General features: G+C 46.5%; 1 protein-coding gene across 4 annotated transcripts in view; it reads left to right on the forward strand.

The window, feature by feature from the left end:
• Positions 1 to 18,911, forward strand: part of MLXIP (MLX interacting protein) — a 60,310-nt gene that overhangs the window by 23,489 nt on the left and 17,910 nt on the right. The gene's annotated exons all lie outside the window — the stretch shown is intronic.

Genomic DNA, 18,911 nt, shown 5'->3' on the forward strand with positions numbered 1-18,911 from the left:
GCAGTAACTTTTTTTCACAGTCTTTGTCTCAGTTTGGCACTGATCTTCTAACTTTGCTTCTTGATTTTTTTGATTTAGAAGAGATTTTTCACTTTTATATATTTAAACGCCCAATAGTACAAGAGATTTCTTTCCAAACGTCCCTTTCCTAAACCCTACTCTCCCCGTTTTTCCTTCCTCTCTCTCTCTCCCCCACACTTTCTCGTTCTGCTTTATTTAAATAACTGGTATGAGAAGCTAGCTCTTCCTCCTTGTCTATCATCTTTTTGGACTACAGATCCAGAAAATTGCACTTAACCCAAATGTGAGGTATGGACGCACTGACTTTCCATAGCTGTCTCTTATTTTTCCAAGAACATAACTGCTGTAGCTGATCACAGCCCTCTGGCAAAGGGGAGGCAACAGTGAGATTGAGACTTCGGTCCTTAAAGCTCCAAACAACCCATGCTCTTATCTTAGCTCCTCTCATCAAAGCTAAGGATGGAGGAGGGAGGGGACCAGAAGTCAAAACTGCTGATACTTTGAGAAAAGACCCTCTTTATTCCTCCTGCTTGAAACGCCTTTTCTCTCCATTCCCTTTCCCTGGTTAACTCCTGCCCATCCTGGAGACTCGGCTCAGGCATCCTTCTTGAGGAAGCTGTCCTGGACCCGCCATCGAGTACCCTGCCCTGTGTTTCCATACACTGCACACATGCCTTCGCTCCCTTGAAGGATGACATTTCTGTCTTTCTCATTAGCTTGTAAGGTCCGAGGATTAAGAGCCCGGGACTAGCTTTGTTGCCGAGTCCTCCACACAGAGCCTGACACATCGCAGCCTCTTGACAAATGTTGCTGGGAGGTTTCACTTCCTGGCCTGCAGATGATTTCTCCCGTACAGTTATGGATGCATTTGCTTCCTGGGTGTGAAAGCAAGTGGCGTTGCAGGCTTTTTTTTTTTTTTTTTCGGTACGTGGGCCTCACTGTTGTGGCCTCTCCCGTTGCAGAGCACAGGCTCCGGACACGCAGGCTCAGCGGCCATGGCTCACGGGCCCAGCCGCTCCGCGGCATGTGGGATCCTCCTGGACCGGGGCACGAACCCGTGTCCCCTGCATCGGCAGGCGGACTCTCAACCACTGCACCACCAGGGAAGCCCTGCAGGCTTTTTTTGAGAGATGTATTTCTCTGTACCTTATAAAGAGCTGAGGAATGACAACTCTGGCCTTTCCCTTTTTAAATGTTCCAACTACCTTCTAGCTGCCTTCTCATCATTCTAGGGTAATCGTTTCTCACTTGGTACCTTTCATTATTCTTTATTCTTCTAGAGTCATAGAATTATGGGCTTTGAACTGAAAGAGGCTTACCCTTCAGCAACACAACCTAAAATATAAACCCACAGACCTGTCCACTTTCTCCTGGAGCACCTGCAGGGTTTAGAACTGCATCCTCAGCATTCCTTCTCGGGTTTTTCCTCTCTCCCTCCAGCCCTCTCCCAGGTTTCCCCTCGCTGGTCTGCCTGAGTGGTGCTTGATAAGGGACATTGCTGTGAAGGGGGCCTGAGAGCCGCGGTTAGGGGTGAGTGATCAGTTCCCGGTGGTGTTTTTTCTTGCTCAGGAGGCTGGGAGTGCAGAGAATGGGAGGCTTCAGTTCCTGTTCAAGAGCTGTTAGCCTTTTCTACTACGTAGATACTCGTCTGTGGTGGAGAGTGAAATAGTGCTAATAAAAAAAGAGAGACAGTTGTATCTGTGCCGCGGATACTGGTGGGATTCGATTGCGTTTTCATTGAAGAACCGCGTATCTAATCTCTAAATGGTAGTTCTCTCTGGCTCTCAAGGACCTTTGCTCATCACCCACCCCTAACAGTCATTCTTTCTTTGTCCCCTGAGTCGAGTTGCTGGGAGGGAGGCTTGGCTGCTGTGGCCTAGAGGCCTTTAATTGTGCTTTATCACAGCCCAGGGTCAGAACAGTTCTGAACATCATGGGGAATGTCAGCTGGATGCATTAGTCCATTTTATTGAGAACCTCCTGTGTTCCAGACCCTGTTAGTCCATTCTAAATACCTTCTTTGTTTAATTCTTACCACAGCTCTGTGAAATAGGTTGTTTTTCTTTTCCCCAAAGAAAGTGAAGTTCAGAAAGGCCAGATGTCTGTGCGAGGCGGCATGGCTGGCAGGTGGGCAGGTCACAGGGTGGTTAGGAAAGCGTCCTTCTGAGTAAAAAGCTTCTACTGTACTTCAGGGTCAGCCCTAATCGGGAGGCACGTGGTGTTTCCACCCGTGAAGGTGGCCTGGCCTGAGATTCTGTTGATAGATGAATTTTTATTACATCAGGACAGCACAGTGGACAGGATCAGATTTCCTCAGTAAAATCTGGAATTTTGACATCAGATGAATCAGATGTTATCCTTCTTCCTTATGCCAAGAAAGTGTAGCTGCCCCTTGCAATAATATGAAGACTCTGCAACTTTACAGTTAAAAATCCTCGTAAATGTTTGGCTTTAGGTTTCGTTCACAGGTATCTCTCCCCCTACTCCTCCTCTACCAAAATGTACACTGGTCCCCAAAGATCTGTGGAATAAGAAGCACAAAATCTCTTTGCCATTTGGTTCAGTCTGTCGTTATCGCACAAGCTCCCACCTGGCCCATTTGTTGATTTTGTGTGTGAATGTGGAGGGAATAACTCAGCATAACAGGGACTTCAATTTTGAGAAAATAAAATGTTCATCACTTTTTGAGTTGACTTTTTCCCCTGCTCTGTAGTTTGTTGAATTATTTTGCCTTAAATATTCTCATTTTATTTTTGTCTGTTTTCCCAGGAGGCCTTGAAACAGGGAAATGAGAGAGATAAGTTACCCTGACCTTGATTTTTATAGCACTGTAGTAACTAAAGGTGTGTCTACCCTCTCATGGAGCCATAAAAAACACACTTTTCTTTTCTTTTCTTTTTAAGCATTTGCAACAGCAGTTAAGATGGGAAATAACTATGCGGCTGGGTTCATAACATATAAAGGTCTGAGGTTAAAATTGGGATATGATAATAAGTCAAAACTTCTTTTTATCTTTCACCGCTGTTTTTAAGTTTGGTTTTATGAGTAACAAGTTGTTGCTTCTGACAGAAAGGGCATAGTGAAAATAAGTATATCAAAAAGGGAAAATGTAGGTATTTTGAATGTGATAAAGACGTAATATTTACGTATGTCTCAGGAGACAGTGTCAGCAGTGGGATGTTCATCTCAGCTGGGTCGGTGTGATGTACAGCGTTACTGAAGCAGAGACCAGTCTGATGAGATCATCTAGCTTGCCTTCGATTTAGTGGGTTTGTCTCCAGCTCTCCTGCTCATCCCCAAAGGTTGGAAGGTTAGCAGGTTGATTAAAAAGCAGGCATGGTTGGAACGTTAGCAGGTTGATTAAAAAGCAGGCATGGGAGAAGGATGAGAAGAGGGAGAGATTTAGGGTGACAACTGATTCTCAGCAGCAGACGGAAGGGAAATTCTCTTTAGCTGGCAGAGGTAGAACAGATTTTATTTTGGAACGTCTCTTAGGGGAAGAGGGCTGTGCAGAGTTTTTTATTTGTTTGTATTGCTTTTTAAAGTCCCCCTCCTCAGAGATAAGCCAGAAGTCTGTGGTTGTGGTGGGGTGTTGCAGACCTTTCTGGTCCCTCTTCTGCTTAATGGTAGCTGGTGTTACCCTAACACCCCTCTACTATGGGTGCCTCTCAAGTGTATTCTTTAGGGCCAGCCTCTCCCTTTCTGGGGAGGGGTACAGTTCTAGACCCTATGAACTGGAAGGGAAGTTGGAGTAAGCTAATTCAGTTCTCTCTCATCTAAAAAAGGGAAAGTGAGGCCAGGGCGAAGAAATGACTTGTGGAGCAGAGATGGCGTCACATTGCTATTCAGCGTCAGAACTGGGGCTGCAGCGCTGGGGCCTGCCACCTGGTTTTGTCTTGTTTGGTTTCTATTAAGACCCTTCATTTTCATCTAGGTGTCTTCTCTAAAATGAAGCAAGCCTGGAAAAAGTAACAATCAGTTAATTTACAAAGCCCTGTGGTCTGATTTTGAATGTTGGGGGGAAGAGAAGGGAGGTGGAATGTGGGGGGAAGATAAACCGAGAACAAACGGACAATAACACATCCATGTGAGAGTCTGGAGTTCAGGCCAAGGGGAATTTCAGTGTGCATGACGGGGGGCGGGGCTGAGAGGGGAAGGGACTGTCAGGGGGCGGTACTGACGGGGGGAGGGACTGTCGGGGGTGGGGGAGGACTGACGGGGCAGGGACAAATGGGAGGGAGTGCCGGGGGAGGGACACACAGGGGAGGGGCTGACGGGGAGGGGCTGGCAGGGGCAGGGGCTGACGGGGGAGGGCCGCTGGAAGGGTCCTAGAAGGGTTGGGAGGTGTGGGCCGGGCCAGGGGCTGGAGTGGGGCTGGGGGGGCGGGGCCCGAGGGAAGAGGGTTTTCGTTGTGGAGTTCCCTCAGCACCGACTGTGCGGTGGCGTTTTGCTGGGCTCGGGGGGGGAGGTACTGGTGAGCAAAACAGACGGAGTTGTTACCCCCCCCCCATGGAAAATGCAGTCGGTTGTGGAGACACACTGTCAGCAGACACACACACAGGCAGTCGCAGATTGTGGTAGGTACAGGGTGTTGTGAGAGGTCGTAGCCAACTAACTCATTTACCTTGAGAACCATCCAGGAGGGAGACAGGGAAGGTGAATGAGGTTCTTGTTTAACCCAGACACGTGCAGCTTCGGGGCTCTACTGGGATGAATACGCAGGGATTCTCTTCTCTCTAACAAGCAGGGCAACCCCTGAAGGAGTCTCAGTGGGGGAGAGAGATGAACAGATACGGGTTGTCCAGGTCATTCTGGCCTCCTGGGTGGGTGGGTAGGGGGGGAGGCAGGAGGGGAGGAGCCCAAAGAGGAAGCCTGGAGGAGTTTGGCAGGGACCCGTGTACACCCTGCCTCCCGGCTCCCCCTCCCCTAGCTTTTGCCCCACACCACTGAGAACCTCCGGACACCGCAGGCCTGTGGTCGCCTGCCTGTCTGTCATTCTCCGGAGCATATAAGCTCCACGAGGCTAGGGACTTGGTTTTGTTCACTGCTCTGCACCTAGGACAGTCCTAGATAACAGATTTGGGTGGATGAATCAGGGTAGTGTCACGAAGAAAGTGGTATTTGAGCCAGATTAATCTGGGCTACAGTATTCATGCTGTGTATAGCCCATGTGCAGCCTGAAAACGTTCTAGTTCTTACCATCAACCCGTTTCTGGTGTTAAGCACTGTTTTACACAGGGCATTATGGTAGGTACTACAGAGAATTAACGATTGGCTTCAGCTTCTGGCCCCAGAAAGGTTAGAATTTGTTAGGTGTACCCAGAGCAACTTCAGTTAATTTACCCGTAATGTCACTGTGATCCTAGTTACGTTGTCAAAGTTATTGTCAAAGGTTTGAAGTTTCAAATTCAATAAAGAACAGATTCCATGGTTTTTTTTTAATAGCCAACGTTGACTTTTAAAAAAGGACCCAGTGCTTTTTAAAGCCTATTTATAGGTCTTGGCTACCCTTAGGATGTTACCTTATCCTTTGAAATGCATCAGACAGCTTCAGATTTCTCTGCCTTTTAAGTAGGTTATGTAGCTGGCGGTGCCTCAAAAATGGCTAATAATGGTGATACTAACAAAGTTGTTTCTTGCCAGTCTTCCTAGGAACTCAGAAACATTTGCAAGCGTGATCTATTTCTGTTATATCTCTGGCAGCCAGTTTCTTGACTCCAGGTGTGTACTCTGGCCGGAGACCTCTGTTAATTTACTTCCTCTTTACACCAGGTGTCGGAGATGGGGTGGAGTTCTTCCACTCTTTACATAAAAGTCTTAACCTTGGTGAATACTTGAACCTATTAATTACCTTTTCCTGTACGTGGATGAAAGTGCTAGGGAAAGGCTGTATTCTTTGCAGGTAGTTGGTTATTCCTGGTACTGAATATAATAGAAACCTCTCACTTATATCTGTGGGTTGGCCACTTTGATCCGGGTGAGGGTGGCAGTTACCATATCAGCTGCGGGTGCTGTGCTGAATACAATAAAGTGTGAATAGTGCTTGTGTTTGGGTGTGTAACTATGTGATTTTGTTTTGTTTTGCTGGCTTCACTTTTTAAACTTTCTTTTGACATTATTCTGCGTATTATGATTAGAAATGCGAAGGACATTTATGAAGAAAATTACAGAAGACAGCTTCAGGTTTTTAAAAAAAACTATGTTTAAATAGGTTAAGTTGTTCGAATAAGTAGAGAAACATAGGCCAGTCTAGGATGGAGATGACCCAGCTGGAATGGTCAGTGGTGGACACACACTGTGTAGTGTATTTGTTAAGTGCAACTCCAATCAAAATGCCAGAATAGTTTTCTTTTGAGATTTGACAACGTGATTGTAAAGTTGGAACATGGAGGAATAAATAGGCAAAGATTCTAAAATTTGTTTTAAAAAATGATGGGGCCAGGGACTTCCCTGGTGGCCCAGTGGGTAAGACTCCACGCTCCCAGTGCAGGGGGCCTGGGTTCGATCCCTGGTCAGGGAACTAGATCCCACATGCATGCCACAACTAAGAGTTCACATGCCACAGCTAAGAAGTCCACATTGCCACAACTAAGAAGTCCTCATGCCTCAACTAAGAAGTCTGCATGCTGCAACTAAGAGCCGGGGCAGCCAAAATAAATGAATAAAAATTTTTTTTTAAATGCTGGGGACTAACGCTACCTAGGTAATAAAGTGTATCACAGATTTATAGTTATTAAATCACTGTAATACTGAGACAGGATTCGACACGAATCAGTGATATGAGGCCTCAGAACAGACCCTAGTGTATATTATAATTTAATATATGTTAATGGAAGTGTCATAAATTAGTGAGGGAAGATGAGATAATCAGATAGCCTTTCGGAATTTATTTTGGTGAGCTGTATAAAGAACTAAATTGATTTTTCCCCCAGATGAGTCAGAGTTAAATGTTAAAAGTAAAACCATTTAAAACATAGGCACAAAACACCAAAAGAACTGGGGTGCTCAGAAGTGGTCCCAGGTATTATATATGAGAATGTGGTGTATGATGGCGATGGTTTTTTAGTCTAACAGGGGAAGGATGAATTACTGAGTGAATAAATAGGTGGGAACCATTGACTGAAGCAGGATCCCAGTATCTTCATGAAACCAAAACAACTTTCAGACGGAGCAAAGGATGTAAAAGGTGAAGCTATGAAAGAACTAGAAGAAAACATAGATAAGTGTTTTCACAGTCTTGGGATGGAAAAGCCCTTTTAATTATGACACAAAAGATAGAAACATAAAAGAAAGGACTTTAAAATTTTGATTGCATTAATGAACAATGTCAACTAAAACAATAACAACAAAAACTCACCATACATTAAAAAGCTAAGTTGAGTAAAAAAGCGAAACAAAGCATGTCAGAAATAGTCGAGGCAAAGATAAATAGTCAAGACGGACACATTAACTCTGCCATGTGTGTGGCAGACATTTCCACCAAATTAAGAGCCTTCAAACAACAGAAATAGAGCAGAAGACATGCAGACAGTTAACATTAAAAAATCCAATGGCCAATAAACATAAAAAATACTAATAAGTGGGAACTAAAAATTAGTGATCTAAATTTTTGTTTGTAAGATTAGCAGACACTGGGACTTCCCTGGTGGTTCAGTGGTTGAGACTTCGCCTTCCAATGCAAGGGGTGCGGGTTGGATCTCTGGTCAGGGAGCTGAGATCCCACATGCCTCAGGACCAAAAAACCAAAACATAAAACAGAAGCAATGTTGTAACAAATTCAATAAAGACTTTAAAAATGGTCCACATCAAAAAAAAAAATCTTTAAATAACTAATTTGAGTAATTGTTTGGGGAAGTAGGTACTACTCACTGCTATTCGGAGTGTAAAATTAGTATAAACCTTGAAAGATTCTTTGACTATTACAAAATTATAAATGTACAAATACCCTCTGATTCAGCTTTCCAATTTCTAGGAATTTATCTCACAGAAACAGTCGTGCAGTTGCACAAAAATGTAAGTAGCAGTATGGTCATCGAAGCAGTATGTTTATAATAGTGAAAAACAGAAACAATGTATGTCCATTAATATAAACGAATCCTATTTATTGAAAAGTGGTTAAGTAGATTGTGATAAATGTATATAATGGAATATTTTGTAACCAATAAAAGCTGTATACAACTATAATAAGATGTCCATGACCGTAAGTGAATTATAAAGCAAAATAATTCCATATATTTAAATATATGTTTTCATATGTTTTAATCTGAATAAATACACACATATATACATAATCTAATAAATATATATTGTAAGGATTTAGGGCCAACTACAAAGTGGCAGAGAGTAGTCCACAAGACTCCCTTTTTTTTTTTTGGCCATGTGTCGCAGCTCGTGGGATCTTAGTTCCCCGACCTGGGATTGAACCTGGGCCCATGGCATGAAAGCGTGGAGTCCTAACCACTGGACTGCCAGGGAATTTCCCAAGACTTCCCTCACTTCTAACACCAATTGCAAGTTCCCAAAACCATCCTCAGGTTCTGTAATTGCTAGAAGGGCTCACAGAACTCACTGAACACTGTTATGCTTATGCTTAGTTTATCTCAGGGACAAGATTCAGATTAAATCAGCCAAGGGAAGCCATGCGTAGGGCAGAGTCCAAGAGGGGTCCAAATGTGGTGCATCTGGTTGTCCTCTCCCAGTGGACGGCGTTACCTCCCTCCGGCCACGATGTGTGTTGCTGTCAACCAGGGAAGCTCACCTGAGTCTTTGGTCTTCAGAGTTTCTGTGGGGGCCGGATCACTGTCTGTGTGGCTGGCCTCTAGTCTCCAGACCCTCCAGAGATGGCTGATACCTTTAGTCATGGGTTCCTCTGGAGATTGGAACTGACACCCCCTGCTCCAGAGCCCCCATTGTAATTACATAGTGAGGTTGTCCTGTAGCCAAAGCCCCAGGCAAACGCAGATACTCCTGTTGGGCAGGACATTCCAGCGGCCTAGAGGTTACCCCTCAGGAGATGAGGGCAAGGGCTAGACTTCTCTTTGAATAAGGTTATTTCTTCACTACACAATGTTATCACCAAAATTTAAACAATAGTGATCTCTAGGTGGTGGAATTGCAGGTGACTTTGCTTTTGTTCTTTGTACTGTTCTGTGTTGTTTGAATTTTCTTTCAATGTGAGTATATAATTTATTTAAAAATCAGATAAGACTAAAAAGGCTAAAAAGAGATTAAAATGAAAAGTAAATCTCTGGATAGGGTGGGTGGGCAGGCAGGGAAGCAATAAAAGAAATTCTAAAGACCAGTAGATATGACTACACAAAAATATAACCTACTTATTCAAAGACATGCTATAAAAAGAAGTAAAAACCAAAACCTAGGGGAAACATTGGCAGAAATATCACAAAGCATTAATATCATTAATATTATAGTATTACCAATATAAAATAGCAAGAAAAAACCAACTGACACTTCAACGGATGGTGAAAACTGAATAAGATCTGTCGTCTAAGTAACAACGTTCCCAAAGCTGGTTTCCTGGTTTTGAGGTTGTGCTACATCTAGAGAAGGTGCCACCACCGGGGAAGGCTGGGCAAAGGGTCCATGGGACGCTTTGTACTATTTTTTTTTTACTTCCTGTGAGTGTATAATTATTTCTAAATAAAAAGTTTTTTAGAAGACAGAGGGCACAAACAGCTCATAAAGTAAAAGAGACACATAGCTAATATGCAGATTTTTTAAAGTATTTTATTAACAAGTGTTGCAGTTGAAGTGAGACACCACTTTTTCCCATTGTAGGCCTGGTCCCATCCTCAGTCTAGAGGAGTCGGGAACACCCTGGGTTCTGGATTCAAGTTTACTCTCCTGGCAAATAGACATATGGTTATGGCTTTAACTGGTGCCCTGCCCAGCATCCCTGCTCCTGCCTGAAAGGCCAGTGGTGGCTCGAATCGGACAGGAAACTCCAGGCTTTAACACTCAGGAACATGCCCAAGACTCAACTTCAGTGTTCAGCAACATGCCCCAGATTTGGGCAGCACTTATTCTGCACCAGGCCCAGTCCTTTCACGCCTCCTGTGGTCCCCAGCTCTCCTGTCGGGGAGGGGACATCGGCACCCTTTTTACCAAAGGCGGGGCTCTGACAGCTCCCGTTATCACCAGCCCAGCGCCACTCTTTCCCACCACCACTCTCTTTCCTCATTTGCTTGGGAATGGTGTAAGCATGGCGGTGTCTGTCCCCAGGTGGGAGGCTGGGACACGGGAGGGAGCACTCCCAGCAGGGACACATGTTACTGTCCTTCACAGTCAGGGCAAAGGGGGTCACCGCTGCGGCTAGCCTGATTTTGCCTCTTTCAACTCCGTCATGGTGCTCTAATTTTTGATGGTCATATAAGTGATTACTCCCTGCTTTTTACACAAAACAGACAATCACAGTCCTCACAAACATGCTCACACATGTGAGCAGACACACACCTAGACACACTAGCGTACCCACACACACACTCTCACGCACACACCATACATACCACACACACACACCACACTGTACCCGCATACCCACACACACACACATGCATGCCCCACACACAAACCACACGCACACACCCCTTGTCAGCAGGACAGACCTGGAATGAGGACCTTGGGAGCCCACATTCCTGCCTTGCTGCCAGCGCCCTCTGATCCTGCTTCTCCAATACGACTTTCTTTGAATGTTAAAAAAGAAAACAAGATGCCAAGTGACCCAGGAGGAGGATGAATTTGGGGTGCAGGAGAGAGGACCCACGCCTGGGCGTGGGAGCAGGGCCTGAAAACCTCACAGGCTTTCTCCGGGTGGAGACTCTGCTTGGGCAGGTGGCCCAGGGCGGAGGGCCCGTGGCTCCAGGGCGGTTCCATTGAACACGGTGCCCTCCTCCTGCCATGCCGCTCGCAGGGCCGCTCCCCACGCCGTGGCTCCTCAATGAACCTTTGTCTGTCTGGAGCCTGTTAGTTTTGGCTCCTAGCAGCCTGTGGAACCAGGCCCAGATCCCAGGGAAAGCCAATAGAGACCGCTCTTTTGAAGAAAAAGAATCGGAGTCCTGGAATAGAGAGACCAGTCTGAGCATTATTCATCCAGTCACTCATTAAAGAAACCACTTATTAGCTATTATCCTCATATTTGGATCTGGTGCACAAAACTGACTTGTATACAAGTTTCATATCTGCTCATGTGATTAATTTCCTTCCCCAGTTAACTAGAAGCCCTATAAAGTCTTGGACTATACCTGGTCTTTTTCCCTTGTTTATTTTGAAAAAATAATACATTCCTGTGTTATATTTAAACACTAAAAAAATGGTAAACAGTGAAAACTAACTCTCTGACTGAGCCCCCTTAATTCTGCGATTCAGCTCTCCAACGGAAATCACTGCTTCACTGTTACCTGTTTCTTGTGTATCTTTCCTGAGAGTGACTGGTTGTCTTCCTCCCTCCTTCTCCCTCCCTTCCTGTGTGTGTGTGTGTCTGTGTGCATATCTCCCTGCTGCAAATACAAATGGTGGCCATTCTGTATATCTTGCACCTTGCTTTTCTTTCTCACTGAATACATCTTGCAGATCTTGCCTGTACATCAGCACATATAAATGTGTGTTGTTCCCAGCTTTCTGCTCCCACAAACACTACTGCAGTTTAATGTCTTCTATTTATGACTTTGTGCCCACGTGCAAATGCGTCTACAGACTCAACTCCTAATGGTGGAATCGTGAGTCAGAGGGATGTGGCTTTGAAATGTTGATAGACAGTTGCCCGCTTGCCCTCCAACAAAGGTCACAGTTGTTTTTGCCCATCATCATGTCCCCAGTGCCAATGTAATGATCAGACCTCTCTCCCTTAACCAGAATTCTGAGCCGATTGGGAAATAAAACTGGAGTCAGTTCACACCAGCACTCTTCACAGTGGCCAAAACGTCACACAACCCAAGTGTCCATCAGCAGATGAAAGAATAAATAAAATGTGGTCTCGCCATCCAGTGGAATATGATGCAGCCATAAAAGGGAAGTACTGATACATGCTACAATGTGGATGACCCTTGAAACTATTGTGCTACGTTAAAGAAGCCAGACATAAAAGGCCACATATTTTATCATTCTGTTTATGTGAAACGTCCAGAAGAAAGAAATCCATAGAAACAGAAAGTAGATTAGTAGTTGCCAGAGGCCAGGGGGAAAGTAGTGGGGAATGACCGCTAGTAGGTACAGGGCTTCCTTTGGGGGTGATGAAAACAGCACTGAAACGAGGTAGCAGCTATGGCTGCACAGCATTGTGAACGTACTGAATTGTACATTTTTAAATGGTCAAAATAGTAACTTTTATGTTACATGTATTTTACACAACAAAAAATATTCAGCAGATGCTGGCTAAATTATTCTCCGTATTGTTGATCAAGCTGAGGATGTGGCTTATAAGGGAACCCCAGACTGTCTTTCCAGGCAGCCCGGGACTAAGAGAGGCCTCCCTGACCCCAGGCTCTCTCTGTAGGAGCAGAACAGGAGGGGCCTGGGCCCTCAGTGGGCAGCTTTCCCACAAGAGGAAAGGAGAAGGGCCTGGCCCCCCATGTCAGTGCTGCTTTCCACACTCCGTAGCTCACCCACTCCACCTAGCTGGGAGGGAGTAAGGGGGAGACAGGCCTAGGAATGTTTTTGTTTGTTTGTTTTATTTTATTATTATTTTAAAAATTTATTTATTTTATTTTTGGCTCCATTGGGTCTTCATTGCTGCCTGTGGGCTTTCTCTAGTTGCGGCGAGCAGGGGCTACTCTTCGTTGCGGTGCGTGGGCTTCTCATTGCGGTGGCTTCTCTTGTTGCGGTGCACGGGCTCTAGGCACACGGGCTTCAATAGTTGTGGCACGTGGGCTCAGCAGTTGTAGCTCGTGGGCTCTAGAGCGCAGGCTCAGTAGTTGTGGCACGTGGGCTTAGTTGCTCTGCGGCATGTGGGATCTTCCTGGACCAGGGCTCGAACCCGTGTCCCCTGCATTGGCAGGCGGATTCTTAACCACTGCACCACCAGGGAAGTCCAGTAAGTATCTATTCGAATTATAGTTTTGTCTGAGTGTATGCCCAGGAGTGGGATTGCAGGATCATATGGTAGTTCTACTCTTAGTTTTTTGAGGAACCTCCATACTGTTTTACATAGTGGCTGCACCAATTTACATTCCCACCAACAGTGTAGGAGGGTTCCCTTTTCTCCACACCCTCTCCAGCATTTATTATTTGTAGACTTTTTAATGATGACCATTCTGACTGGTGTGAGGTCGTACCTCATTGTAGTTTTGATTTGCATTTCTCTAATAATTAACGACGATGAGCATCTTTTCATGTGCCTGTTGGCCATCTGTATGTCTTCTTTGGAGAAATGTCTGTTTAGGTCTTCTGTCCATTTTTCGATTGGGTTATTTGTTTTTTTGTTATTGAATTGTAGGAGCTGTTTATATATTTTAGAAATTAAGCCCTTGTCAGTCACATCATTTGCAAATATTTTCTCTCAGTCTGTAGGATGTCTTTTTTTTTTTTTTTTTTCGGTACGCGGGCCTCTCACTGTTGTGGCCTCTCCCGTTGTGGAGCACAGGCTTCGGACGCCCAGGCTCAGCGGCCATGGCTCACGGGACCAGGTGTTCCGTGGCATGTGGGATCTTCCCGGGGCACGAACCCGTATCTCTTCATTGGCAGGCAGACTCTCAACCACTGCACCACCAGGGAAGCCCTGTAGGATGTGTTTTTGTTTTGTTTATGGTTTTCTTTGTGGTGCAAAAGCTTATAAGTTTGATTAGGTCCCATTTGTTTATTTTTGTTTTTATTTCTATTGCCTTGGGAGACTGGCCTAGGAAAACACTGGTATGATTTATGTCAGAGAATGTTTTGCCTGTGCTCTCTTCTAGCAGTTTTATGGTGTCTTGTCTTATATTTAAGTCTTTAAGGCATTGTGAGTTTATTTTTGTGTATGGTGTGAAGATGTGTTCTAGCTTCATTGATTTACATGCGGCTGTACAACTTTCCCAACAGCACTTGCTGAAGAGACTGTCTTTTCCCCATTGTATATTCTTGCCTCCTTTGTCAAAGATTAATTGTCCATAGGTGTATGGGTTATTTCTGGGCACTCTGTTCTGTTCCATTGATCCATGTGTCTGTTTTTATGCCAATACCACGCTGTTTCGATTACTGTAGCTTTGTAGTATTATCTGAAGTCAGGGACGGTTATGCTTCCTTTGTTCTTTTTCCTCAGGATTGCTTTGGCAATTCTGGGTCTTTTATGGTTCCATATAAATTTTAGGATTGTTTGTTCTAGTTCTGTGAAAAATGTCATGGATATTTTGATAGGTATTGCATTAAATATGTATAGTGCTTTGGGTAGTATAGGCCTTGGAACGTTTTGCCCGTGGGTTTCCAGGAAGCATCAGGAATGGTGAAGAAGTATTGCCTCACAAGCAAATGTGGTTGCATGACCAAATGAAAGGACTCCACCACTGTCTGGGCCCCACACCGGTAGACCCCAGAACCGTTGCCTGCTTTCTTTTGGAGAGATGGTCTGGCCAGGAATTAGGACCTGGGACCTAATCCTACCTGGGACCAACGGAACCCCAAATTCCCACCCCAGTCTCACTCTCCCCCGTTCTTCTTAATTCCAGCTCCTCTCTGTGCAAGGCTTGCATTTTAATTTTCATTCCAAAGCAGTCTCTTGCCAGACCTCTGAAAAATTCAGTTTGCTCGTTCCACCCAATGGCAGTTTTGAGAGAGACTTTTGTTGTGCTGTAGACTTCCTGCCCGTGTCATGAACCTGTCTTCTAGGAAGGGCTGCCGTGGCAGGGTGGGGATGAAGGTTTTTCTTTATGGAAAAGTTTAGTACTCAGTAATTCCATATTTAATTGCACCTCCCACGTGCCAGGCACTGTGCTGGGATGAGTCAGACCCAGACCCTGGCCTTCCCAGAGTAAGACTGGGAGAGTGGGGGGTGAATCAGGGTCATTGTTCTGATCAGGAAGCTGGTGTGTGTGTGGGGGTTCCCAGGCGTTTAAGGAGGTGGGGTTGGGAGGCAAGGCTGGAGGAGATCTTGCCAGTGGTCTTAGAAATTTTGATAATGTGTTTCTGGTAACACTTTATTTTATTTTAAAGATTTTTTTGATGTGGACCATTTTTCAAGTCTTTATTGAATTTGTTACAATACTGCTTCTGTTTTATGTTTTGGTTTTTTGGCCCCAAGCCATGTGGGATCTTAGCTCCCCAACCAGGGGTTGAACCCTCACCCCCTGCATTGGAAGGCAAAGTCCTAACACTGGACCACCAGGAAAGTCCCAATGGTAACACTTTAAAGAAGGAATATGGCAGAACCCTGAGTTAGACTAAGAAGTATCCCAATCAGCCGTGTCTGGAAGCCGAGTGAAGCTGGGACGGGGCTGAGGAGAGCAGGAATCCGATCATGGCTGCTTTGTGGGCGTCCTGCTCAAGGGAGCTCCACCAAGGAGCCGCACGGTCCCTTTTAGAACTCTTTGGAGCAGCCTTTCCTGTATGTTCCGTGGGAAACTAGACTTGGGGTACCTCCATAGAAAGGGTCCCAGTCCTTGTCTTCGGATGTCTGTATAGGGAATGTCTCCTCACCCCGTTGAAGATTGACAGTGACATCAGCACATCAAAGGCTCCAGGGAGCCCATCAGTAAGGAAACGTCTCTCCACCTCTGCGGGCACTTTAGGTTTTGGCTTTGGTTGCAGACTTACTTCTTTGCGTTGGTTGAGCGCCGCCTGTTGGCTGTTGAGATATTACAGAAGCCTCAGTTGATGGGTGATAGCAGTTGGAAATAAACATCAAGGAAGAGGGAAACATCCCAGCAGTTGAGGAGGAAGAAGATGAGAAGCCCAAACTATACCCTATCAGATTTGGTTTCTAGCCTCCAGGGTTTGATCTCTCTCTGAATCTTCCCACCCCCTTCGTGGTAAGTAATTGAAGCTGTTGCCGTTGTCTGACTTCTCTGAGAAGATGCTCTATGCTCACATCAGCCACTTTGTCTTAAGTAACAAAGCAGGAGTAAGGGTGGGTTTATATTAAGCCCGGTGGTCAGTCCTTAACAGAATGTTGCAGGGGACTTCCCTGGCGGTCCAGAGGTTAGGACTCCGCGCTTCCACTGCAGGGGGCACGGGTTCGATCCCTGGTCAGGGAACTAAGATCCCACATGCCGTGCGGTGCGGCCAAAAAAAAAAAAAAACCACAGTAACGGAACGTTGCAGGACTCCAGAGTTTCTCCCCACAGGAGTCCTCGTTTTCCATCCCATCTCTTCTCCTGCTTCTGTCCTCGGCAGCTGTCTGCAGGTGGCAGATGCCGGGTCAGGATTCTGGTCCTGCTAGACACACAGAGAAAGTGGTGTTTGAATCCTGGCCTTCAACATAAGGAAGCTGTCAATTATAGAGAAGTTTTGTTTTCCCTTAAGGAAATAAAAAAGTAGGGAGGGTTTTCTGTTTTGTTTTGTTTTCTTCTGGAACAGGCAGGAACACCCTGCCTGGCTAGACAGCGGGTTGCTGGAAGATCTTTCAGCGGAAGGGAAAGAGGGTTGGTTTGCCCAGAGGCGGGACCAATATACTCTGGTGTATACTCTGCCCTCCAGACTGGCCTAGAAGCATCCCCCCGCCTCCCCCTCCCCCCAGCTCCTGCCATTCTGGGTGTTTTCTACGGCCTTGACCGGACCTGTGTTGCTGTCCTGAGGGCCGTCAAGCCAGGCAGAAGGACCAGCACAGGCCTTTCTGCCTCTCCTTGGTTTAGCTGAAGTTTTCTCATCCTCTGGGCCTCAGCTGAGATGTTACCTTCTCCAGAACGCCTCTTGTGACTGCTCAGACAGGGTTAGTTATGCCGACTGTGTTCCCACAGCCCTTTGCTCTTGTTCGAGGCACGCAGCACGTAGGCAGGACTCATGCCTCAGCAGCTCATGTGCTCCGTGAGGGCCGGGACCTCATCCGCCTCACCCATCCTTTTCCTCCCCTCCTAGCGTGTGCATGACACACAGTAGGTCCTCAACGCTTGTTGAGTGAGTAGATGGACCCAGGCCTGCCTTCCGGGCCCTGAGGAAGCGAGTGGCTCTGCAGCTGTGCGGGGGTCAAGGCTGACCTTTGCCCTGGTCTCTGCTCGCTGGTGTCGAGAGGGGTCCCGTGGGTGTCACCTTTTCTTCCTGTGGGGAGGAGGCACCCCACGACAGTGGTGGCAAACACGAAAGAGAGGACTTTTCAAGTCAGGAGGTGTTAAAAGCCAGGCCTTCGGAAAATAACTTAAATCCAGATCACTGAGGTGGTTATTAATAGCTTACCTTTACATTTTACCTTAGGGTTTACCTGTCCTGTGTGTCTAAGAACGTGTGCGTGTGCGTGTGCGTGTGTGTGTGTGTGTGTGTGTGTGTGTGTGTACATTTAATGCTTATTAAAACACTCTGGAGGCAATGGTGTTATTGTAATTTTACCCAGGAAACTGGTGTGTTAGAGAAATTAAGTGACTGTGAAAGTTCACAGCCAGTATGCAGTCGTGCCACAGAGGCTCAGAAACACTGGGCTGCTGGCTGTTAAACGTAGGTGACAGCTGGGGTGGAAGTGCCTTTGGACCGGGGAGAGGTGGGAGGAGGAAGGCGTGTGACGGGCTCGAAACCCCTGACCCTTTGAGCTGAGGTGGCTTCTGTCTGTCTGTCCCTCAGATTCTCAAAGGACTTGCTGTGACGTTTCCTCTGGGGGTGGGTCACAGCCTTCCTCCAAAGCCTGGGCCAGTGCTGGGTTGAGTTGCGGGGCGGGGCGTGAGGTTTGCCAGGTGCACCGCCAGGGGCTTCTGCTTGATAAACCAGGTGTTTGGGTTCAGGGAGTGTTTATCGCTCAGGCAGTGCGTCTTTGAAGACCCCAGATGTTGTGACTGCTTGTCACATGGAATTTCTGGGTGGGTTTGGAGAAGGGGCAGGGCTGTGGCCTGCAGTGATGTAGAACCCACAGAACCCCCTTTGTATGGACCAGTGACCGTGCCTTGCCCATCTCAAGCCATCTGAAGAGGGGAAGCCCTATGCCAGCTGCTCAAAGGTGGCTCCTGGCACAGCCCTTGAAAAACTAAACTATTGAGAAGCCTGTGCCACCAGGCAGCATTCCTTGCCTGCCGTTAGCTTTGTTTGCAAGGGCCGTTTAAGTCATTCAGTGAAGAATTATTACACGAGCCCCTGCCTTGTGCCAAGTTCTGTACTGGGTGCTTCAGATGAGGATGCCGGAAGGGCCCTCCCCTCGAGAAGCTGCAGTCTAGTGGCAGGAGGTGTGGGGACACATTGCTACACGGGGAGTGGATGAGTGCTGTCTTTGAGGTGTGAACAGTGCTCAGGGGTCCTGAAGGGATTGGCGGCAGCCTGGGAGAGGCCGGCGCTGGCTGGGAGGGGATGATGTTTGAGCATCATTTGGAAGGATGAGTGGGTGGCCAGGGGCGGAGGGAGGTCTGTGCAGAGTGAGGAACGCAAGCACAGGGGCCTGGAGGCAGGAGAGGGCCCCACAGGTTCTGAGGCCAGTGGGACGTTTGTGTGCCTGGACTGTAAGTGCCTCAGGGGGACTGGTGGCAAAGGAGGTGGCCGAGACCAGGTTCAAGCGGGCTGGCTTTCGTTCGGTGGTCAGCAGATTTCTTTTTTCCTTCCCCCAACTTTACTGAGATAAAATTGACATATAACGTTGTTTAAGTTTAAGGTGTACAACGTGATGATTTGATACACGTATGAGGCAAAATCAGCAGATTTTTAACTTTTAATTATGGAAAATTTTAAAGATATTAGAAAGTAGACAGAATAGATTAGTGAACCCTGTGTAGCATCACCTCACTCCAGCAGTTACCAACCCATGGCCGATCCTGATTCCTCCATACCAACACCATTGCCCC

This window comes from Orcinus orca, chromosome 15, assembly GCF_937001465.1.
Source record: "Orcinus orca chromosome 15, mOrcOrc1.1, whole genome shotgun sequence".
In the NCBI taxonomy this organism is placed as follows: domain Eukaryota; kingdom Metazoa; phylum Chordata; class Mammalia; order Artiodactyla; family Delphinidae; genus Orcinus; species Orcinus orca.